The sequence below is a fragment of the Sus scrofa genome, chromosome 3, assembly GCF_054392235.1.
Source record: "Sus scrofa isolate SSC_HxYL_T2T_F1_AM1 chromosome 3, Sscrofa_HxYL_maternal_Yorkshire_Landrace_v2.0, whole genome shotgun sequence".
NCBI classification, from domain to species: Eukaryota; Metazoa; Chordata; class Mammalia; order Artiodactyla; family Suidae; genus Sus; species Sus scrofa.
In genome coordinates this window covers 98,288,053-98,312,539 of record NC_139385.1, presented here as the reverse complement: position 1 = coordinate 98,312,539, position 24,487 = coordinate 98,288,053, and the positions used below count along the sequence as shown (strand labels likewise).

The 24,487-nt window shown below is 42.8% G+C and overlaps 1 long non-coding RNA gene across 2 annotated transcripts in view; it reads right to left on the bottom strand.

Annotated features, from left to right (window-relative positions):
* The window catches only part of LOC110260013 (uncharacterized), an 84,495-nt gene that overhangs the window by 40,351 nt on the left and 19,657 nt on the right, over positions 1-24,487 (bottom strand). Inside the window, exons 1-2 of one of the 2 annotated variants that reach the window (XR_014841947.1) lie at positions 17,761-17,897; positions 9,480-9,631 (exon numbers count right to left, since the gene is read on the bottom strand). This is a non-coding gene — a long non-coding RNA (uncharacterized LOC110260013). Of the gene's footprint in view, positions 1-9,479; positions 9,632-17,760; positions 17,898-24,487 lie in introns of those variants that run through there. The other variant, XR_014841948.1, reaches the window with a different exon arrangement.

The window sequence follows — 24,487 nt, the reverse complement described above, 5'->3', positions numbered from 1 at the left end:
TTTTCTGTCCTAGGATCCCATCCAGGGTATCACATTACCCTCAATCATGTCTCCTTGGGCTCCTCCTGGCTCTAATCATTTCTTAGACATTTCTTGTTTTCAATGACCTTGACAGTTTTAAAGAGTACTGGCCAGGTATTATGTAGAATGTCTCTCAGCTGGGATTTATCTGATGTTTTTCTCATGATTAGACTAAAGTGATGGATGAATGGAGAAAAGACTGCAGGGGGAAGGTATTATTCTGATCACACTATACCAAAGGTACGTACTATCAACATGACTCATCACCACTGATGATGACCCTGAAGCCTTGGCTGAGGTTCCAAGTCATTGCTGATTCCTCACTCTTTCTCATCTCTGGAATCCTAACAACAACGTAATGTAGGTCCCAGACCCAACTCCTCATTAGCATTATCACTGTAGCCTCAAGTTAAGTTCCTGATCCCTCCTTAGCATCTTCCACACTATCAAAGCTGTCTTTTTTTAATGCAATGAATTTTATTACCTTTATAGATGTACAATGATCATCACAGCCCAATTTTATAGCATTCCCATCCCAAAACCCCAGCCCATCCACCCTACCCTCAAACCTGCCTCCTTTGGAAACCATAAGTTATTCAAAGGCTGTGAGTTAGTATTTATTCTGCAAAGAAGTTCGTTGTATCCTTTTTTTAGGTTCCACAGATAAGTGATAGCAAATGACATTGGAGTCTTGCTAACTTCACATAGCATGATAATTTCTAGGTCCATCCATATTGCTGTCAATGCCATTATTTCTTTCCTTTTTATGGAATACTGTCTTTCTAAGACAAAGCTCTAGGCATAACCTTTCTCTGGTCAATAATCACACTTAGAAAAAATAGTAAAAATAACCTTTGTTTAGCTGGAAGATAAAATCGAAGTTTCCAGCATTACATTTAGGCCATTGTCTCAGTGCAGCCATAAGCTACTTTCTCTTTTCACATCCTGCCCTGAGCATAAACAAGTGTCACTCACACCCTGCTTGTCCCTTCGTGCATGCTTCTGGGCTGTTTACCAAGTTTATGTTCTGTGACAGTCATCTTTCTAAGCCCTCAAATACAGAAATTGCTAAGGAAGGGTTCCCTACACTCAAGGAGTGTGGTGTAGTTAGAGTGACAAGCCTTATAAGTGAATAATTGTGGGCTTGTGGGGTAGATGCTAGGCATTAATTAGGGTATGTGGCAAATTGCAAAGGGAGCATCTAGGTCAAAGTTCTTCAATGGCTCCAGCACTAAGGGGAGATTACACAGGGGACATGATATCTGAGCAAAGACTTGAAGCAAGAAAAAGTTCACCAAGTGTCCAAGAAGTCAAGGGAAGTTCTAAGCAGGAGGCACATTGTGTCCAGAGGAAGCCACGGCCATGAAGCAAGTCAACATGGAAGTATTTGCAAAACATGAATAAGAGCTAGGTGGTGACAAAACAAGCTAAGGAACTTGGATTTTAATCTACAGGACAGTGTTTTTCAAGCTGTGAGTCCTAAAATCCATTTAGTGAGCCCTTGACTGTCATTAGTTTAAAGTAAAAGATAATAGAGAAGAAAAATTAGTTTTGTGGACATTTAGTTTCTTTACTGCACATGTAAATGTTTGCACATCCTGGTTTGCAATGTAAACTCTATTTATTACTGGAAATCACCTTTAAGTAAGTTTTTTTTTCTTTTTTGGCTGCCTCATGGCCAATGGGGTGCCTGGGCCAGATCCAAGCCTCTCGCAGATACAGCAACGCTAGATCCTTGACCCACAGTGACAGGCCAGGGATCAAACCTGGTAGTTGATCCTGGGGGTTTAACCTGCGTCCCAGAGCTCCAGAGACACTGCTGACCCCATTGCACCACAGTGGAAACTCCTTAAATAAGTTTTTTAAAATACTACTATATGGAGGACTTACAAGGATGTGTAGCAAGGATATGTGTTCAAACAGCACAACCTTTCCCAGTGATAATGCTAATTCAGGGCCCATGTTATAAAAACACAGATTTCTAGGCCCCAACCAGACTCACAAACTCAAAATGTCCAGAGAAAGGCCTGGCACTCTGCATTTGCAACAAGCACTTTGGGGATTTTTTTTCCCCCCTTGGGCTGCTTCCGCAGCATATGGAGATTCCCAGGCTAGGGGTCGAATCGGAGCTGTAGCCACTGGCCTACGCCAGAGCCACAGCAACGAAGGATCCAAGCCGCGTCTGCGACCTACACCACAACTCACGGCAATGCCAGATCCTTAACCCACTGAGCAAGGGCAGGGATCGAACCCGAAACCTCATGGTTTTTAGTCGGATTCGTTAACCACTGAGCCACGACGGGAATTCCCCTGCTTTGGGGATTTCTGATGAAGGAAACCTGGAACACTGATGCTCCAACTACGGAATAGAAAAATAGACAGGAAAGAGAAGAAACTGGATGGGAGAAGCAGTTAGAAGCCACTGCTTTGGCTGGAGAGTGCAAGGTTGAGCCAAGGCAAGAGCAATGGGAAGAGGAGAAGGTGGTGGCTTCAGGTGACCTTTAGGTGGACTGTCAGATGTGGAGGTACAGGACACAAAGGCACCTGCATTTCCTGGATGCCTGCATAGGCACTGGGAGTAGGAGAGATAGAGTAGCTTTGGTGGGAAGAGTAATAAGGTCAGTTTTTGCTCATGCTAAATTTGAGGTGAAAGCAACAGTACTAATTATTAGAGAAAGGCAAATCAAGACTACAATGAGGTACCATAGGTCACATAGGTACCACATAGGTCAGAATGGCTATCATTAATAAGTCTGCAAATAACAAATGCTGAAGAGGGTATGGAGAAAAGGGAGCCCTCCTACACTGTTGATGGGAATGTAAATTGGTATAATCACTATGGAAAACAGTATAGAGGTTCCTCAGAAAACTAAATATAGAAGTAAATATGATCCAGCTATCCCACCCTGGGCATATATCCAGACAAAACTTTCATTCAAAAAGATACATGTATCCCTATGTTCATTATGGCACTATTCACAATAGCCAAGGCATGGAAACAACCTAAATGTCCATTGACAGATGAGTAGATTAAGAAGATGTGGTACATATACACAGTGGAATACTACTCAGCCATAAAAAGGAACAAAATAATGCCATCTGCAGCAACACGGATGGAACTAGAGACTCTCATACTAGGTGAAGTAAGTTAGAAAGAGAAAGATATACCATATTATATTACATATGTGGAATCTAAAATATGACATAAATGAACCTATCTACAGAATAGAAACAAACTCATGGACACAGAGAACAGACTTGTGGCTGCCAAGTGGTATGGGGAGGGAGTGGGATGGACTTGGAATTTGGGGTTAGTAGATGTTATATATATAACTGGGTCACTTTGCTGTACAGCAGAAATTGACAGAACACTGTAAATCAACTATAATTTAAAATTTTTTAATAAAAAAATAAAATATAAATAAATTAACTTAAAAAAAAGAGCAGGCATTTGGACATATTGTTCTGAAACTCAGAATAGAGGTCAAGGTAGATGTAAGAATTTCTAAATTATTAGCATGTAGGTTAGAACGTGAAAATGGTATTCCCCAGGAAAGGAGCTGGGGTCTGAAGCAAGGATGGCATGCAAATAAGGGCTTGCAGCACACATGGCTCCTCCTTTTCCTCAGCCTCTAGTTCTTTCCCTCTAGGACAGAGCCCTTCCCCCAACCCAATCTAATCAAAAGCTATCTCTCCAGCTCTCACCACCCCAGAGAGAATTAACCCCAGCACCGTGCTATGACTATCATATCTCCAATCAATTTGCATCAGGGCTGGTATTGTCCAATTTCCTTCTCCCTCCCGTTAGAGGCAGAAATGTGTCTAGATCCTTAGCACCTAGCACAGTGAAGGTACTCAATACCTGTTGGGGATACTGTGGTGAAGATTTAAGGAGAGTTCCCTAATTTGGACTTAAAATCTTGTGTTTAAATTGAAAATGAATCTACTCAAATAAAAGCCGCCAAACTATTATACATTATTTCTGTTGATATTTCTTAACACAGTACCATCTGGTTTTTGTCTTTCTATTTCTAGCTCAAGGTTCTCACATTTTATTTTAACAGGAGCTACTCAAATTTATTTTTTTCATACCATTGCACTTTGTAAAGAAAGAGTATATATTAAAATTATGACCCAAAGAATAAGTTTCACTTCACCTTAGTATCTAAAGTATTTTGGGCCCAATTACTCATGTGTTCTTTGATCATAAATAGTATGTACCTTGAGCAACTCACAAAGTAGTTATTTCATTACAAAATTTCATGATGTTTTTTTCAAACATATTCAATAGTAGAACATTAACAAACCTCCATGTGCCCATTACCCACTTCAGTAATTATCAACTCAGGGCCAGTCCTGTTTCATCTCTACCCCACGCTTCATTGCATATTATTTTGAAGCAAATCCCAAAAAGCATATTCTTTCATCAGTAAAAGATTTGTTTAAATAACTAAAATAAAAAAATAAATGAATAACTATAATATGATTATTACACCTAAGTTAATTACCACTATTTCCTTATCATCAAATATTAGTCGTTATTCATTTTATCAATTTTTTATAAATATACTTTCTTTTATAATTAAAAATGTAAGATCTAAATAAGGTCCACACCAATTGCAGTTGGTTGTGCTCTTTAAGTCTCATTTTATGTTTAGATTTCCCCCTCCCTCATTTTAAAATTTGTCCTTGTAAATTATTTACTGACAAAGTCAAGTAATTTGTCCAGTAGCACTTCCCTCAGTCCAGGTCTTTGCTGTTTGTATTCCCACAGCGTATTGTAACTTGTTCCTTGGGCCTTTATATTTTCTGAAATTGGTAGTTGGAACAAGAAGTTGATGAAATTCAGATTTTCTAGCAGGACTTTTTCATGGGTGATGGTGTGTTCCTCCTTCTTCCATCAGGAGAAAATATTGTTTGGTTCTCTGTTAGGTTAGTGAGCTGCGATGCTCAATGTCTAGATCCATTAGTTCTTTAGACGTTGCAGAAAGGCAATACTCTAATTCTATCAGTCCTTTGTCATTTAGCAGCTGAAATACTTCTATAAAGAAGAACCTCAATCCATGTATTATTCAGTTACTCAGAAATATTGCTCACATATAAAGGAATAGAAAATAGGAAAAATATACAATAGGAAAAAAATATTTATCATTTTCAAATCAATAATGAATTCATTTCCAATCATCTTCTAAATCAGACCAATTTTTTTGAATATTGTAATGAACTCATTCCTATCAAGTGCTTAGAATAGAGGGCTTGTATAAGTGTTAGCCACTAGTATTTTTTTTAACTCAATGAATTTTATTATATTTATAGTTGTACAACGATCATCACAACCCAATTTTAGCCACTAGTGTTCTTATTACTACTTTCTTTTCCGCCTTGTCATTGTGGTCTGCTCCCACTGTGGGTAATCTGGTGACACAGACTTACATTTTATTCATAACTAGTGACACATTGATTTATTTTAAAAAAATGATTCTAAAGTTACATCTGCAACTTTTATCCCACTAATGTGCAGCTCTAAATGATGTAACCCTCACACATATTAGAACATTTCCTATAAAAGAATCCAAACTCAACAAAGCTAAATGCATTCATAAGGTCCCCAAGCACCAGCATACTTCCTGCTTTTCATACTCATCTGGAAAGGGGTAAATTGGAAGGAGTCTGGCTAGGAGTGGCCCAACTGGGGATTTAATGTCCTGCTTTGCACTGGAGTCATTGCCAAGCCACATTTGTCTGGTCTTTCCTAGTGGAGCACAGGGAGATAATTAGGGGTGGCATTCCCAAAGCCCTCCAGCTTTGTTTCTACTCAAACTGGTGGAGCCGCAAGGCTTATCTCAGGTCACATAAATCCTAACACTGGTCCTGTCGAGAAGCCCATCTGTTTATCAAATATCCATCCATTCAACTCTTTGCAATACAACTCTTTCTTTAGGTTTGAGGGGTTAAAAAACTCAGGGCTGCTGCCACTGAGTCGTTCAGAGTAGAGACAGTGAAAGAGAAGCAGCAGCTAGGAGACTGTTTCCCTGAGGGTCCATGAGATCCCAACAAAACCTCCAGGTACCTCTGTAGATCTGAAAACCAGGCAGCCCTAATATGAACAGTCTCTAAAGTTGTTATACCATGGGTTCCTCAAAATAAAGGCGTTTGCTTGTAATTTTACCTTCTTGCATCACTGGCATATAATTGCACTGTCATTGCATCAGCTACACCAAGGTGTCTGCAAGGCTCCGGCCAGAAATTCCCAGGATGTGCCAAGGTCTATCGGTCCTTAAATAAAAACTTCCTCTCGTTATACTCTCTGTTTTGTCGCATGTGCGTGTGTGTGTGTGTGTGTGTGTGTGTGTGTGTGTGTGTGTGTGTGTGTGTGTGAGATAATGATAGCACTCTCAGGATTTTTTTTTTTTTTTTTTTTTTTTTGTCTTTTTGTTGTTGTTGTTGCTATTTCTTGGGCCGCTCCCGCGGCATATGGAGGTTCCCAGGCTAGGGGTCGAATCGGAGCCGTAGCCACCAGCCTACGCCAGAGCCACAGCAATGCGGGATCCGAGCCGCGTCTGCAACCTACACCACAGCTCACGGCAACGCCGGATCGTTAACCCACTGAGCAAGGGCAGGGACCGAACCCGCAACCTCATGGTTCTTAGTCGGATTCGTTAACCACTGCGCCACAACGGGAACTCCAGGATTTTTTTTTTTATGTATTTGTCATTAAGATGGTATAGCACTTCAGGCATTTTACACATGACCTTAGCCAAAAGGCCAAGAAGCGATATACTTAAGACATTTTTTAAAATAATAATTATAATTAAAATGTTTTTCAACAGGGAAATGTCTGTAGATAAATAATGGTAGATTCACATAATGGAAATTATGTAGTCACTAAAAATAATAAAGTGGATCTTTAGGTGCTGAGAGGGGAAAAAAAAAAAAAAACAGTTCCAAAACAGTATTATAGCAGGGTCATATTTTAGTAAAATAATAATTATACACATTGGCATATGCATAAAAAAATGTCAGAAGAAAGATAGCCCAGGCTGTCAATAATGAGTATCTCTAGGGGTGAAATTATAATTGACTTACATATGACTTCTCTTTTACATATTTCCATGGTCCCTGAATTTCTTTCTTTTTTTTTTTTTGTCTTTTTGCCTTTTCTAGGGCCGCTCCTGTGGCATATGGAGGTTCTCAGGCTAGGGTCTAATGGGAGCTGTAGCTGCCGGCCTACTCCACAGCCACAGCAATGTGGGATCCGAGCCGCGTCTGCAACCAACACCACAGCTCACAGCAACACCGGATCCTTAACCCACTGAGCAAGGCCAGGGATTGAACCTGCAACCTCATGGCTCCCAGATTCATTAACCACTGCGCCATGAAGGGAACTCCGTCCCTGAATTTCTTATGAGTAAGTATTACTTTTTCAATTAGGAAAAAAATATTTTCTTTGGAAAATCAATGTTATAACTTGTTCAAAATAGCAAAAGAATATATCATCAATTGTAATAATGTTAGTGAGATTTTTTATGGCAGTTGAGTGGTATAATGTTAGTAAGCTTCTGTGAAAATAGAAGTTATTATTAATATAATCACTGATGTATTAAAAAACAGTATACCTAGTCCTCACTGAATCCAAAATAATTTAATGTGTGCTTTTATACATATGTTAAAATCAACTTGAATTTAAAACTTTGGTACTTTTAGAACAATGAACAAAGTACTTTCATTCATTAAAAATATTTTTCCAGGAGTTCCCGTCATGGCACAGTGGTTAACAAACCCGACTAGGAACCATGAGGTTGTAGGTTCAATCCCTGGCCTTGCTCAGTGGGTTAAGGATCTAGCATTGCCGTGAGCTGTGGTGTAGGTTGCAGACGAGGCTCGGATCCCGAGCTGCTGTGGTTGTGGCCAGCAGCTACAGCTCCGATTAGACCCCTAGACTGGGAACCTCCATATGCGAGGGTGCGGCCCTAGAAAAGACAAAGAAAAAAAAGAAATTCCATTAATAGTATGTGCCAGGCAATGTGCTAGGAGTGTAAGTACTAGTTAGACAGTAGTGAAAAAGATAAAGACAGTTTCCCTTCCTTTATGGTATAAAAAATCACCCTAGGTATATCTTGGAGCATATCAACAACTAGAAGAATTGGTGCATGTGCATAAATAATGAATAAATTAATTTTGTTGCTAAAATGAATTTTTCCCTTAATAAGGGCTAAGTGACTAAAAATGTATATTTTATCAGCACCTTCAAATTTCACAAAATTGTCACTCACTGTAGAATCTGTATTCCGCATTTACTTCGATACTTCTAAATCAAATATAAAATTAGAAGGTAAATAGATGAGAAACTTTATTTTCCTTCCTATTAGTGTTTCAGTTTTAGATAGGACATCTAAAAGGCATGAAAAAAGTCTCCAAGTTCCCACTGTGGCACAAAGGGATCAGCAGTGTTTTGGAAGTCCTGGCATGCAGGTTCCATCTCTGGCCTCAAGCAGTGGGTTAAGGATCCAGTGTTGCCACGGCTTCAGCTTAGGTCACAACTGCAGCTCAGGGCTGATCCCTGGCCTACAAAATCTATATGCCACGGGGCAGCCAAAGAAAAAGTCTCTGGTCTTATTTTGAATTATAAAGTTAACAAGTTTTTTGTTTGTTTTTAGGGCCACACATGTGGCATGTGGAAGTTCCCAGACTAGGGGTCGAATTGCAGCTGCAGCTGCAGGCCTACACCACAGCCACAGCCATGCCAAATCCAAGCCGAATCTGTAATCTACACCAAGGCTCACTGGCAACACCAAATCCTTAACCCACTGAGTGGGGCCAGGGATCAAACCCATGTAATCCTGGACACTAGTTAATTACCATTACTGCTGAGCCACAACAAGAACTCCAACAAGTGAATTTTTAAAAAATTATTTATATTAACTTTCCTTAAAGATAGATGTTCTTATTTCATAATCTTTAGTCCAAACCATGTCCATATATACTTTCATCATTTCTTTGGAAAAGATGATTTATGTGAAAAGAGAAGGGAGGCTCAAACTTTCAAGAGAAATAGAACTGGAACTGGATTTGTAGAACTCAAATTCTTTGAAGATATCATATCTACGATTACTCTAGGCTGGGGAATCAGCAAATTTTTGTTGTAAAGAACCAGATAGTAGATGTTTTGGGGTTTGTGGGCCATGCAGTCTCTGTTTGTGATGGGGTTCAGAATATGCTACCCCAAGAGAGGGCATCTTGGCATATTCAATATTTTAAGCCAAAGAAATTTAAAAAACAGCAGAAGCAGGAAGATCAGTCACATCTCCCCCAACTTGTCCTCTTCCCTGAAACAGGTCATAAAACTCCCATGTGAAAGGTGCCTTCCTGGTCCCAAAAGGAAAGAAGACATTCTGAAGATCAAAGGCAGGGATTAAGGACAATTTGTTTCCTGTACAAACAAACCTTATTAAACTAACCTTTATCTTCCAGCTCATTTCTTCATCATTTACTACCATAGCCCAAACCTCTTGTCTCATCAGTTCTTCACAAATTTCTTGTTTCTGTGTCTAAAAGTTCAACAGGCTTCCTGGTCTGGTCACTTTGGGTCTTCATCCATTTGCAAAGACTCCTATGTACATGTAAGAATTGAATAGAATTTATATGCTTTTCTCTTATTCATTTGCCTTTGCCAGTTTAGTTTTCAGATCCAGCCAGGGATCCAGTGAAGGTCAAGAGGACTTTTTTTTTCCTTCCCTCCCATTGAAATGAAATGACTCAGCTCACCATTGAAATGATTCAGCTCTACTGCTGTAGTACTGGAGCCGCCATAGTCTACACATAAAGAAATGGCTTAGCTGTTATTTAGGGACACTGACAGTTAAATGTTACATAATTTTCGCATATCATGAGATATTCTTCTTCTTTTGATTTTTTTTCAATCATTTAAAAATGTAAGATTCACTCCTAGCTGTTATAGCAGTCTTTTTCACAACATACAGAATGGGAGAAAATATTCGCAAATGATGAAACCAAAAAGGGCTTAATTTCCAAAATATACAAAAAGCTTATACTACTCAATAACAAAAACAAACAACCCAATAAAAAGTAGGCAGAAAGAAAAAAATGGGCAGAAAACCTAAATAGACATTTCTCCAAAAAAGACATACAGACAGTCAACAGGCATGTGAAAAGATGTACATCACTGCTAAGAAATTCAAATCAGAACTACAAAGAGGTATCATCTCACACAGATCAGAATAGCCATCATTAAAAAGTCCACAAACAGGAGTTCCTGCCACGGCACAATGGGTTAAGAATCCAACTGCAGCATCTCAGGTCTCCGCCTGGATGCATGGGTTCACTCCCCAGCCCAGTGCAGTGGGTTAAAGGATCCAGCATTGCTGCAGCTTCCATATGCTGCGGGTGTGGCCATTTAAAAAAAAAATGTCCACGAACAATAAATGCTGGATAGGATGGGAGAAAAGGGAACTCTCCTACACTGTTGGTGAGAATGTAAATTGGTGCAGCCACTATGTAAAACAGTATGGAAGTTCCTTAATAGAGTTGCCAAATGATTCAGCACTCCCACCCTTTGGTATACATTCAGAGAAAATTCTATATTAAAAAGAAACATGCATCCCAATGTTCACGGAAGCACTATTTACAATAGCCAAGACATAGAAGCAATCTAAATGTCCATTGACAGATGAATGGATAAAGATGTGGTACATGTAGACAGTGCAATACTACTCAGCCATGAAAAATGAAATACCATTGGCAACATTGTGAATGGACCTGGAGATTATCATACTAAGTGAAGTAGGACGAAGACAAAGACAAATATCATATGATATCACTTATATGTGGAATCTAAAATATGATACAAATGGACTTATTTATAAAACAGAAACAGACTCACAGACATAGAAAACAAATTTATGGTTACCAAAGGGGAAAGGGGTGGGGAGGGATAAATTAGGAGTTTGCTTAGCAGATACAAACTACTTTATATAAAATAGACCAACAACAAGGTCCCACTGTAAAGCACAGAGAAGAACTATATTCAAAATCTTGTACTAACTTATAATGAAAAAGAATACAAAAGAACATATATATGTATGTATGTATGTATGTACTATGTAACTGAACACATTGCTGTACACCAGACTCTACCACAACACTGTAAATCAACTATACTTCTGGAATTCCAGTCGTGGCTCAGTGGAAACCAATCTGACTAATACCCATGAGGACACAGGTTCGACCCCTGACCTTGCTCAGTGGGTTAAGTTTCTGGTGTTGTGGTGACCTGTGGTGTAGTTCACAGACATGGCTCAAATCTGGCATTGTTGTGGCTGTGGCATTGGCCAGTGGCTACAGCTCTGATTCAGCCCCTAGCCTGAGAACCTCCATATGCCACGGGTATAGCCCTAAAAAGACTAAAATAAAATAAAATAAGTAAAATAAACTACATTTTAAAAAGCTGTCTCTTCTATTTTATTTCTTTTTTTATTTTATTTATTTATTTATTCTTTTTTGTCTTTTGTTTTTTTAGGGCCGCACCTGTGACAAATGGAGGTTCCCAGGCTAGGGGTCTAGTCGACCAGGGGTCTAGCTGCCAGCCTATACCAGAGCCACAGCAACGCCAGATCTGAGCCACGTCTGCAACCTACACCACAGCTCATGGCAATGCCAGATCCTTAACCCACTAAGCAAGGCCAGGGTTCGAACCCACAACCTCATGGTTCCTAGTCAGATTCATTTCCGCTGAGTCACGATGGAAATTCCTATTTTATTTCTTTTATGTTTAAAATGAATCTCCCCATTTCAAGATCACATAAACAGTTGACTTTATTTCCTACTATTTGGGGAGTTGCTTTTATTAAACTGTAGGGATTTGGAATTTAGTTTGATGGGATCCAAAATAAGATTTTTGAAATAGCTCACCTATTCTGTATTCATATCCTGCCCCATCATCAGTCTTAGCTCAAATTCATCCTCCACAAGGGCTTCCAGGAGCCCCACTTGGGAGAGAACTCACTCTCCCCTCAGTTCCTAACTGCCCCTCCTCTCCCTCCTCCCCCATGATTTCTCTTTCTTTCTTGAATTATAAATATCTGTGCATCTCTCTTCTATTGTACCACACTGTAAGCTCCTTGAGAGCTGAGCTGAGTTGTATTCATCTTTGTTTCCTCCAAAGCCCTCTTCAGGACCTCACACATTTGTGGAAAGAAAGGGTGAGTGATGGCAGCTCTGGGCCCTACCCCCATGCCTGAGCTCCCTCTCATAAGGGAGGGCAGATCAAAGCTCACAGCCAGGGGGGTACTGCCTGCCTGCTGCATCTGGGGGATTTGTGGTGACCACGAGTCCAAGGCAGCTCTTATTTAAACAAGGCTGGTATTTATAGAACAAGGTCATGCACTCTGGGCTGAGCTGATACAAAAGTGAGCAGGGATGTCAGTCAGGCTCTGGGTAGATAAAGGGCCCTCTGGCCACCCAGAACCCTCATATCCATGAGCATCAGCAATGTCCATGCCACTCTCTGGACAGACAGGGATCCCAGGGCAGAATTTCTCATCCTTGTCCAAGTATAGTTACAAAAACAGAGTTGGGGAGATACTTCTGAGTGTCTCAGGCAAAGCTATCTGTCATACACATAAATAAATATAGCCTAGATTCTGAACAGCCTCTGCTACCTTAGAGACTGGGCTTTAACTATAAATCACACTTTTCGCATCATGTTAAAATCAGTTTTTTATATGCACCTGTACACATATATGTGCACACGTATAGCTTTAGGGAAATATGGTTGAGCATTTTAAAATATTGGCCTTTCTGTTGAAACTCTCCAAATTCTAAGGTGTAGGGTCCTAAGTAACTTGAGTACCTATTTCCCGCTGGGGTGGAGGATGGGCCTGCAATAGGGGCAGGAGTCCCTCCCTATCCATGGGGCTTTTTGGTTGTTTCTGTTTTGTTTTCACTGTATTTTGAGTCAGCAAGAGTGGCTCCAGTAGAGAGAGTGGGGAAAGGGTGTTAGTAAAAATTGACCATGCTGGATTTGGAAACTAAAAATCACAAGGCCTTGCCTCTATCCTTATTGCCCCCTCCTTTCTTATTACTCTGACACCCCCCCCCCAAAGAAATAGATAAGACAGCTTCTATCATTAGAATCCAGAAAATAGGAAGAATAGATAATCTATAGGAACTGAGTTTTTTTGGCCACACCCATGGCACGGGGACATTTCTGGACCAGGGAAGGAACCCAAACCACAGCAGTGACCCAAACCACAGTAGTAATAATGCCAGTTACTTAACCACTAGGCCACCAGGGAACTCCCTACAGGAACTCTTAAGAGCTATATTCCTTGGAAAATAATTCCAGGAGCTAAACTTTCCTAAGAATACAGCAAAGAGAAGGTCAAGGCCAGAAGCCTTTTCCAGTGACAGCAGGCTCGGCTGGCTACTGCTTCAAGTACTATTTCTGAATGATGAGAAGTAGAGTTGTTTTAAATCTACAGATTGAGAGGGTTTTTTTGTTTGTTTGCTGTCTTTTTAGAGCCGTACTCCCAGCATATGGAAGTTCCCAAGCTAGGGGTTGAATCAGAGCTATAGCTGCTGGCCTACACCACAGCCACAGCAATGCCAGATCTGAGTCACGTTTGCAACCTACACCACAGCTCATGGAAACACCGGATCCTTAACCCACTGAGCGAGGCCACAATTGAACCCACGACCTTGTGAATGTTAGTTGGGTTCTTTACCACTGACCTGCCATGGAAACTCCTGAGGTATTATTTTTAAGTGCATCCACTTGTGAAATGTTTCAGCCAAAATGCTTCAAAATGCTTCAATTGGTAAATTATAAACACCTAAAATCTTAAAATTTAATGCAAACCCAGCTATCCATGAAGAGTACTAAATTCCTTTAAAAATGCAGTAAATGCCCCAAATCATAAGCCATGATGCAAAGTCCAACAAATAGATGTCTGCATAGGAGAAAGTCACTGAACAGCTTAAGCCTTTCAATAATAGATGCAAAGTTGGGCAGATGTCAACACAGAAGGTAAATCACTCAGGGTGACTGCAATGCAGCTTCTACGCTACTAATCACTCCTGGTATTATCTGTGCTTGCAAAAGCCAAGTCCTCACGTGTCTTCTGTGCTCTAGAAGGATCACCAGGGACAGTGTCACACAGCTTAGGTGGACCTTGAATAGAAAAGGGATAGCTCAGCTTTAATGAGAACATTTGCCCCTGGAATTTCTGCCTTTTGAAAATTTTTAATTACAGATTTTCACTTGCTATGCACCAACAATTCTGCTGAAACACTTTCTGGAAAAGGAAGAACTTGAGCAGCATGGATATTTTGCTGCTATGCCTTGGAGCAAGAGGGTGTCATTGTTTAAGCACTGTCTTAAGGGGTTGTCAGGGAAAAAGCAACAGTGACTCAGAGCATATGACCCCTGCAGCACAGGGTATCTCCCGGCAGAGAGTAAATAGCCTCTAACTACTTGAAAATGAGAACCACTCAGTCAAGGAAAGAGGAGACTGGGGACACACCTAAATAAAATCTCAGTCCTGGGGAGGGGTTTTACTTCCTCCCTGGGTGACAACTGTTTGCCTCTTCTTTGAAGAGTGAGGTGTCTGGCTGATGCTCATCAGCAGTAAGAGAAAACTGGGTAAGAAGGAATGTTAAATAGTGGAACAAATTATTTTAAAAAATTTCTGGAATCTCAATTTCAGAAGGTCTCTCTTATCAGTAGAAAGTATAATTGCAGCAATAAATGGAGTATGGGCAGGGCAGGGCCAGGGAGGGGGGTAGGGAATGTAGGTGGATAGGCCTGATGACCCCGCAGAATCCTTTCTCAACTTCCATTTTCTTATGACGACAGGTATTTACCCAAGGTTACAATAATATCACAAGAAGCAGAACAATCAAGAAGACCTTGTCACATATCAGGGCCAATAAAGGCTCAAAAAATTCTTGCTGATGAAAAAACAAATGTTCCCAAACAGCATTTCCTGATTACTTACCAATAATGCAGACCAATGGCAATCTTTCTTAAGAGACATATACATCCATTTGGATCCTTTTTTTATTTGCATCATTCTTTAAATATATACCAAATGTATTCACCCCAGAAATAAAACTAAAAGTCAATCTCAAATCAGGAAAAATGCAGGCTTTTCTTCCTTTGGACTCATTTGATTGCAAACCTTGGGAAATTGGCTAGTTGCAAAATTGTTTTTCATTTTCCAGTAATTTCTGGGAGAACACTGAAATACTTGCAGACAAGATACCACTTGACTTTAACTTCACTCTTCCAAGGTTTCTAAGCAGAAAATAAGTACAGGGATAATGATGAAGCATTTTTTAGATCCTCAGATCCTGGGCCCAAATAGACCCTAGTATTAACAGAAACAACAAAATAGCCACAGTAACCATGGAAACAGATCTCAAGGCATAGTCCTTGTGGCAAGTCACTTCCTTTTGTGGTGACCTCAGGGAGAAATCAATGCTTTCCACTCTTATTCCCGTAACCCCACCTCGAGGGCTGTGTGTATGGGTGGGGCGAGGGGAGGACCACGCTAGTGACTTTCCCTTCACAGCTACCTCCCATCCCCGCTGGGTGTTGGGGACTCACCCCAGGGACCCACTCAGGGGGCTCTCAGGCTCTTTGAGAGGGGGGAGTTCCCATTGGGCAGTTTGAGAGAACTCAATAATGGCAAATCCCACTTGTGTGCAGTAAGTATTACCACGCATCCCACCCTTCCTTCATCGAGATACACTAAACAGAAATACTAGCTAAAATCTCCTTGAAAAGTATTGTGTACACCGTGGCTATTTGCCTTCCCAAATGCTGCTGCCTTTTGTCTGGGTGGCTGGCTCAGCGCAGACCCTGCAGCATGACTCAGCAGGCTGACGTCTGCCTTTGCAGGCAAGCATGGCTCTAAAAACTGCTGTAACCACCAGAAACAGCTGATGGCAATGGGCCTCTGGGGACTCTGCTCCAAGGATGACAATCAAAGGGAAGGGAGCACTCAGGCAGTACCTTCCAATTCAGTGCTACCCAAGTCAGAGAAGGGCTCACCTGAGCCTTGGGAAGAGCTCAGAGACCAGCTAGAAAGTCTCCTGTAGCAAGATTGCTTAGGACTAAACCAGACCCCCCCCTTAGCAGCTCACGATATTGAGCTGCAGTGATGATGATGACAAATACTACTATTAATAAAGTCACTCCTGACCAAACGCTTATTATTTGCACAACACTTGGCAGAGATAGGCAGCCTCATTTACCCCTGAGAGAGCAAAATCCTCATTTTACAGATGCAGAAGCTGGGGGTCACAGAGCCTACAGTCAAGCGGTGATTAAGCAGGATTTAAGCCCAACCCCAGGGGTTAGGAGTCCAGGCTCCCAATCTCATCAATATGCCTGGCTTTTGAGTTTCTGCACTATCCAAATCAGTGTGGTTCTAAACCTCAGCAGGGCTGGCGGAAGGACTAGGAAGCCCCCAGTTGGCCTCTGAGCTGCTGATAGAGTAGCATCTTTCCAGGCGCTGCCCCTCCAGTGAATCTGGAGCCAGGCTGCTTTCACTGGGTCAGCAGCAGCCCTGAGGCTCTTCCGGAGCCCAACCCTGCAGTGCTGCATCCACGCTGCCCTGGCTCCCAGCCTGACCTTGCAGCTCAGACTGTCTTGTGAAAACAGATTTCCAAATGCATAAATGCTGGAAGTTCAAAGATAGGCCTGAACTTCTATAACTGGTAGGGAGAGGTTGAAGGGGCAAGAATAATTATAACAGATAACCCTCAACTCTCCTCTAGCGCTAGAATTGAATCTCTCAGCTAGCAGGTTCATCAGAGCAGCTCATGGCTCTGGCTTCCTTGTTTGATTGCTTTTGCAAACCCTCAGCTGAAGTTTGTGGAGCCATAAAAGAGCTAAAAGTGAAAAAGGGAAGTGGAAAGAGTCAGGCGCCTATAAAGATGGGAAAATTGATTTCTGAAAGAACACACTATCAAATGAAAAATTGTGACCAGAAAAACATGGGCCATCAGAAACTCAGAGGATGGTCTGGAGAGAGCAGGCCTGTTCACGCTGTGATTCCAGGACCCAGAAGAAACCTCAGGGCTGGCACGAGGAGCAGGAAGAAGGTCGCCTGACAGGGAGAGAAAGCTCTGTCCTGTGCTGTCACTAGAAAAACAGAAAGACTCACTGCCAGGAGAGACCTCACTTTCTTCTGGGAGGAGGGGAAGGGCCAGGGGCATGGCTTCCCAGGATGAGGGAAGGTGTATTCCCTCCCTTGTCGGGGTGGGAGGGGGCAGCAGGGGCATTGCTTACCTATAGAAGAGGACTCTTCAGAGTCCCAGTGCCGTGGCTTCTACAGTCTGGGGACCCTTGGCCAGTGTGGACTTGAACTCAAGGCTCATGGATACTTCCTGACTACAGACTAGGATTCTCAGGCAAGGCTATGGCTACCTTCCCCCTCATTAGCATCTCTGACTGCTCAGCCCTCCTGAGAAGCTTCGGTCCATCTGTCTACAGCAGTAAGAGCTGCCAGGGTGGTACTGGCAGCTGCTCTGAGGGAAGAGGCTGCCGCAGTGGCCTTTGTTGCTGCTGGACAATATTACAGACATCCCTTCTGCAGGTGACCTTCCACCCCAGCCTGCAGGCCCCAGGGCCCCTATGTAGGTAAACTAGCTCATCAGCCTGCTTTCATCTCACATACCACCTTCCACCCAGAGAAGACTTGCAGAAGCACTTACCACCCTGTAGGAAGGCGAGGGAGAGGTGAACTCCAGTTCAAAGCAATTTGGGACCAGAGGGCCAAGGGGCCCCTTACCCAACCATCTGGCACAACACGTAGGAACTTCTCTGCCCCAGGAATGTTCTTGGACACTCCTCCGGGCCAAAATCAGAAAATCAATTCCTTCTGACCCTGGGTCCTGTGCAAATAAGCTAGCTTGTAAAGAAATGCTTCTGTGCTCAGCCTATTGGCCCCTGAAATGGTCTCACAAACTTACTTGGGGAAAGCATGTTTTATTTAAAACTTGATTTTCTTTTTACTTATTAAAATTTTTTCTTTCCTTTTAAAATGCTAACTGTTCAATTTATAGAAAAATAGATCTAGACTTTTCTCCAGTCAACAGCTTGCAATTATCTGTCTTTCCATGAATCTATAATGACAGGCACACTGAGGACATTGTGCCATGTCATTTCTTCCTCTGGAGGTTGGTGCATCCTTTGCTTCAGAGGATGCTGGTTTGTTCTTCCTCCTCTTCCTGTAAATTAGTATGCAGCTCCACTTTGCAGTCTCAGAGGTGAGTCAGCACAGAGAGAAAACTCATTTCCCTAAGCAGGGGCTGGAGCTGGAATGGGACAAGGAGGCTCCAAAGTCCAGGTCATGAGAGATGCCATGATTGATTAAGGTAACTCCAGAGAAGCAGAGAAGGTTGTGTATCCATTGACGCTGGCTTAGAAAAGCCGTCCTACTAGGTTCTCCTCCAAAGTTTCTCTGGGTGCCGAGGCTTAGGGTAGTGACAGCATGAAGAACAGCTGTCCTCATTCTCTCCCTGTGTCAATCCCAGGGTACACCAGAGGGTGTATCCGCTGACAGGTAGCATTAAAGACAGCTTAAAAAATAGAGGTACTTATTCACCCTTACTGCACTAACATATACATCCAGGCTTACAGGTTCACAAATTTGGGGTATAGAAGCCACGTCTGATACAGAAGAAAATTAAAAATTCTTCCCTCAATCTACCAAAATTATATCCTTTCCATATGGGTTAACCCGTGTGTATCAGTTTTCTACAGCTTTTGTAACACCCGACCACCAACTTAAGTGACTTAAAAGAAGATAAGTGTAGGAGTTCCCGTTGTTGCACAGTGTGTTAAGAATCCAAGTGCAGCCACTTAGGGTCGCTGCAAAAGTATAGGTTTGATCTCTGGCCCAGCACTGTGGCTTAAATTGCCACAGCTACAGGGTAGGTCACAGCTGCAGCTCGGATTCAATCCCTCGCCCGGAAACTTCCATATACCATAGGTGCAGCCATTAAAAAAATTATTTTAAAAAACAAAGAACACAAATTTATTATCTTCCAGCTCTGTAAGTTTGAAGCCTGACAGAGATCTCACTGAGCTAAAATCAAGCTATTGGCAGGTCCACATCCCGTTCCTTGCCTTTTCCAACTTCTTGAAGCACCCACGTTCCTTGACTCATGGTCTTCTTCCTTCATCTTCAAAGCCATCAATGACCCGTGATGATCAATGGCTGATGATCAGGGAGATGATCACATCACATCTCCCTGAAACTGGCTCTGCTGCTCCCTCCCTCTTCTTAGAACTTTGTGGGCCCACCTGTATAAACAGGTTCCAGAGCCTGGTAGGTGGGTATCTGTGGGGTCAGGTTTGGGGGCATGATTCTGCCTACTATACTGTGGAAGGTCTTTAGAAATTTGAAAAAATTTTGAAAAAAAAAAAAATGTCCTTGGACTTTGCTTGTGGCCTAGAGTTAAGGACCCACCATTGTCATTGCTATAGGTGTGGTACAAAAACAACAATAAAAAAGGCCCTTATCACAAAATTGTGGAAAAAGAAGGAAAGAGGTCTATCCCTCTGTCTCAGCTGCTGAAGTTGCTGCCCAGGAAAGCAGAGTCTGTTCCCAATTGCCCTCAATATTCTACTCCAGGGCACTAAGTCTTTGGCATGAATAAAAGGAAAACGGTCTGTCAAGCTCATCCATTTCTGTGGTTCCTCTTCTCTTACCACATGCAGGCAGAGGAAACCATCAACGTTCACATATTGTTCAAAGTTAAAGTCACCCATATGCCACTACCAAGTGACCACCAGTTCCTTTAAGCTGTCCTTTGGGGACCATTTCCCAACCCTCGAACCATTTTGATGGCTCATTTCATTCAGAATCCCAGTTCAGTGAGGCGTGACACTTTGGGGCAGGCCGGTGCATCTAAAGTGACAGTTAAGACCCTCTGGTATGCATGGATTCTGGCCACCTTTGTCGTCACCAGCTCCTGTTGTGAGAGACAACCCCAAAAGAGGATCATATAACAAGGAGACAGGACCATCCTCAAATTCCAAAGCCTGTCTCAGTTGTTTCATGAGGCTGATCTGGAACAGGCAGCTGATAGGCCCCTGGCTGTGCTAGAAGCTGCATGAGATATTTGAAACAGATAATGAGACAAACACACCAAGGGAACCAACGCCTAGACATAAAAATATGATAAAAATAGCTAATAGCTATTGAACCAGAGTGGTTAAGAAAAAAGACTCTGGTGTTAGACTGCCTCCGCCACACACTAGCTGGGCACATTTCTTAACCTCTCTGGGCCTCAGTTTCTTCATACGAAACCGAGGGTAACAATAGAACCAATCAAATAGGGTTGCAGAACCTGGCATGTTGGAAGCATTCCCTAACGGTTGGCTGGAATTATTATTAGCTGATGCAATGCTAAGCATTTTTCAAGCATTTCTTAATCATTGAGATAGTCCCATGAGGTATGTACTATTACTATAACCTCCATTTTTAAGATGGAAATGAGCTTAAGGTCACCTGGTTGGTAGGTAGCAGAGCCAGGACCAGAACCCGGGTTGTTCTGACTCAAAGGCCTTGATCTTCACCTCTGTGGGGAGCCAGAATCTAGGCGGAAAGACTGATAGTTGTGCCCCTTAATGTGTCATCTCTTCTACTCTTTCCAGTGTGTGCTTTAAGCTGTTGTTTGTGTGATGAGTTGGAAGACCCGCATGACACTGGCAACAGATATGCTACCTCGAAACAGTCCTGGACCTGATCCAATGACACACATCAGCCGAATGTTGGGTTTTAAGGCTCTGAGCAGTTCCTTTTTCTAAGGAGAGGGGTGCCCTCCTGAAGGGCCTCCTGACCATCTCCTCCAGCCCCTCCCTGACACCACAGAGCCCTGAGCAGTAATTCCCAGTCCTTATCCAGCAACATGCAGGGGAACCCACGGTTCAAGGAGCACAATGAAACTCTCACTCCCCAAATTAATTTTAATTTGCTGCCATTTTAAAGGAACATCTGTTTATCTCTGAAGTGTCTCTCTGGATCCAAGCAATGAGAGGGCACAGAAGCTTTACAAAGAGCAAAATCACGGTGTTGAAAACTTAATGAAATCTCGCAGACAAAATCTTAGCAAAACAAACCAGACACCAAAGAAAATGTACTTTGTAATTCCATTTAGATAAAGGTCAAAAATTTGCCAGACTATGCTGTGCTATTTAGAGATACAGGTTCAGATTGTAGAAGTATAAAGGATACAAAGAAACTGATTACTACAGAAGTCAGGAGAATGGTTCCCTCTGGGTTGGAGAAAGAGTTTGGAGTTGCCCTGAGAAGAGGCCTCCTAGGGTTCTGGCAAGGTTCTATTTCTTGATCTGGTTGAAATGACCCAGTGTTACTTTTATGATAATTCATTTAGTTTTACAGAGTTCCCTTTACATAATTCATCTTTGCACTTTTTCTGTGTTACATTTTGCAATAACAAAGGTTAGGTTTGGTTTTGTTTCACTAATGAAATTTGTAGCAACGCCATCTGAGAAGACATAGAAAAATCTATGGGAACTAATCTAATTAACTTTTAGTTGGACCAGAGAGACCTTGAAAGATCATTTAGCTCAGTAATTTTAAAATGTTAGGCTGCATAAAAGTCACCTAGAGAACAGGTTAAAACAGATCCTGGGCCTCACCCTCCAGGGATTAGGATGCAGCAGGTATGGAGTCTGGGGCCCAAGCTCCTCAGTTCTTACCGAGCTCCCAGATGATATTGACACTGCCAAACTCTCAGAGTACAGATCTGGTCTGCTCCCAAAGTGTGGCCCCATCCTTTAAAAGACACCCAAGGAAGAGTTCCAGTTGTGGCTCAGCAGGTTAAAAACCCGACTAGTATCCATGAGGATGCAGGTTGAATGCCTGGCCTCCCTCAGTGGATTAAGGATCAGGTGTTGCCGTGAACAGCGGTGCAGGTCGCAGATGTGGCTCAAGATCCGGCGTTGCTGTAGCTGTGGTGTAGGCCGGCAGCTGCAGCTCTGATTTGACTCCTATCCTGGGATCTTCCATACGCTGTAGGTACAGCCATTAAAAAAAAGAAAAGAAAAGAAAAGACACCCAAGGAGACAGTCTGCATGACGTAGAATAGAAGATAGAGTTCTCCACCTGTTTGTTAATGAAGATCTGTCTAACTTCTAGTCTTGACTTATTATCAAATCTAATTCAGCATTGTCATGGCAAATAATCACCCCTTCCCCGTGCTCCAAATTCATATATATACACTCTCTCACTCTCAACATAATCAATTATCTGTGTCCATCTGAACGTCTACAGAGCCAGAAGTAAGTTTAGTGGTTTTTTGAAGTCATGCAACCAACCATCAGTGCAGAGGGAAAAGGACAGAAAGGTTCTAGCTCCTGGATCCTGAAAAGAGACTGCTCTCTAAAGCAGATGAGGGCACAACCATTCTGTTCCCCATTCTACCAACTGCTATCAGCCAGCAACCATCAAATATGGATTGCTGCCAGTTTACCAGGAAGAAAACAGCCTGACTTCTCTCCTGTCTAAATTCTGCATTATAATTCCTTATACACGATGCAAGATGTAAAACAGAAGCTAAAATTAGAAGCTGAGGTGCTAGGGAGGCTGCTGTGTGTGGGGAGAAGGCAGAGAGGAGATGTCATAGGGAAGGATTCAGAGGCGAGCAGCCCTGGGCCCATTCCGAGCTGTCACAGGCAGCAGCCTGGAAAAGAAATACTAGGGAAAGAGGATGGAGGTGGGAGGCTGACGGGCTGCCCAATTACCACAACTGCAGAGAAAATCCTTGTGGGTTTCTGGGTTCCCTAAATCTCCCTGACCTACTTTCTGAAATGTTGTTTCCTTGTTCATTAAAATATCTTCTTAGTGTATTAAAGTCAAGTTTTCTGCCGTTAATCAATATAAAGTCTTAGTTTCTACATTGGGAGTTATCATCTGCGTCTCCTCACATGATAGTAACATTCAGCAGTACCAGGCTGATGGCGGATGTGATGATTTCTTAAAGTGGCAGGCGTGCTGTAGCTCAATGCGTCTATCTGAAAAGCTTGGAGCAATGAGTCTATTTAAGAGCAGAGGGCTCACATGTGATAGCTGCCGGCTTCAGCCCTCAGACAAGGGGCCCAGACTCACCAGATGTGCGCATAAAAGCCTTAAAGAGGAAGTAAACAGAATGATGCCTTGGTCATAGAGGACACTTTCCTTCACAGAACCTCAGGCCTTCCCAGTTACAGTGTAATCCCGTATTCTCTGGGCCGTGACCAGTCCACTTTGGAATCTCAGTCATAGTAAAAATTTTGGAAGTATTACAGGGAGCAAAAACACAAACAGACAAAAAAAAGCTAGGGAGCAAAGTAAATACCTCCCCAGGGAGGTCGCAGAGCAGCCTTGCTCCCAGGAAGGTGGAGCACCACTAAGATCCAGGACGTGTGGTTTCAACAGCTGCCTCCTCCTCCCCCATGTCACAAGGCCATTGAGAAAATGAGATAGAACTTGTGGCCAACCCATAATTACACAGGGGCGTAGGAATCTGGGGCCACTGACTAGTTGGATTCCCATTTGTCCTTCTCTCAGCCACTGGACAGCCTTAGACGTGGGAGGATGTGGACAGGGTTCTGAAAGCGCCTCTCCACTTGCCTCTCAGGAGCTAGAGAAAAGTGCAGCCAGCAGGGCAGCTGTCAAATGCAAGCCCAGGAGTTCCCAAGGTGGCACAGGAGTTCCCAAGGTGACTAGGAACCATGAGGTTGCAGGTTCCATCCCTGGCCTTGCTCAGTAGGTTAAGGATCCGGCGTTGCCGTGCACTGTGGTGTAGGTCGCAGACACGGCTTGGATCTGGCGTTGCTGTGGCTGTGGTGTAAGCCAGCAGCTGTAGCCCTGATAAGACCCCTAGCCTGGGAATCTCCATATGCTGCAGGTGCAGCCCTAAAAAAAAGACGAATGCAAGTCCAGGGCTGGATGTGGCCCCTGGTGCCTGGACCACCCAGCTGGAGCATCACGGCACCTCTCTGAAGAGCAGAGGCCCAGGTAGAAGGAAACAGAAGGTTCTCAGAAGGAGAGCAACCTTCCAGTCCTCCAAGGCTGCAGCTCCAGGCAGGCCTTCCCCTTCCCAGGTTCAGTGCACAGGCAAAGAAGGAGCAAACTGCTGCTGGACCCCTGGCAGCCCCTCGAAACTAGAGCCCAGGTACTGGGCCTCCCTAGAGGCCTCTTCATGGCCTTGAGCTGACACCCAGGCTCTCACTGTTCCCTGGCCCCACTTGTCCCCTTCCCACTGCTCAGCAGCCAGAGGGGAGAACTTGAACCTGAACGAATTAACTTGGAGAAATGCTAAATAAATGTCCAGAGAGCTTCTCGGTGTTTCTTCGTTTCTCTCGCTCCCATTCTAAGGCAAGTGAAAAGTGTCTGTGAGTGAAGGCCTGGGGCTCTGGCTAAGAATG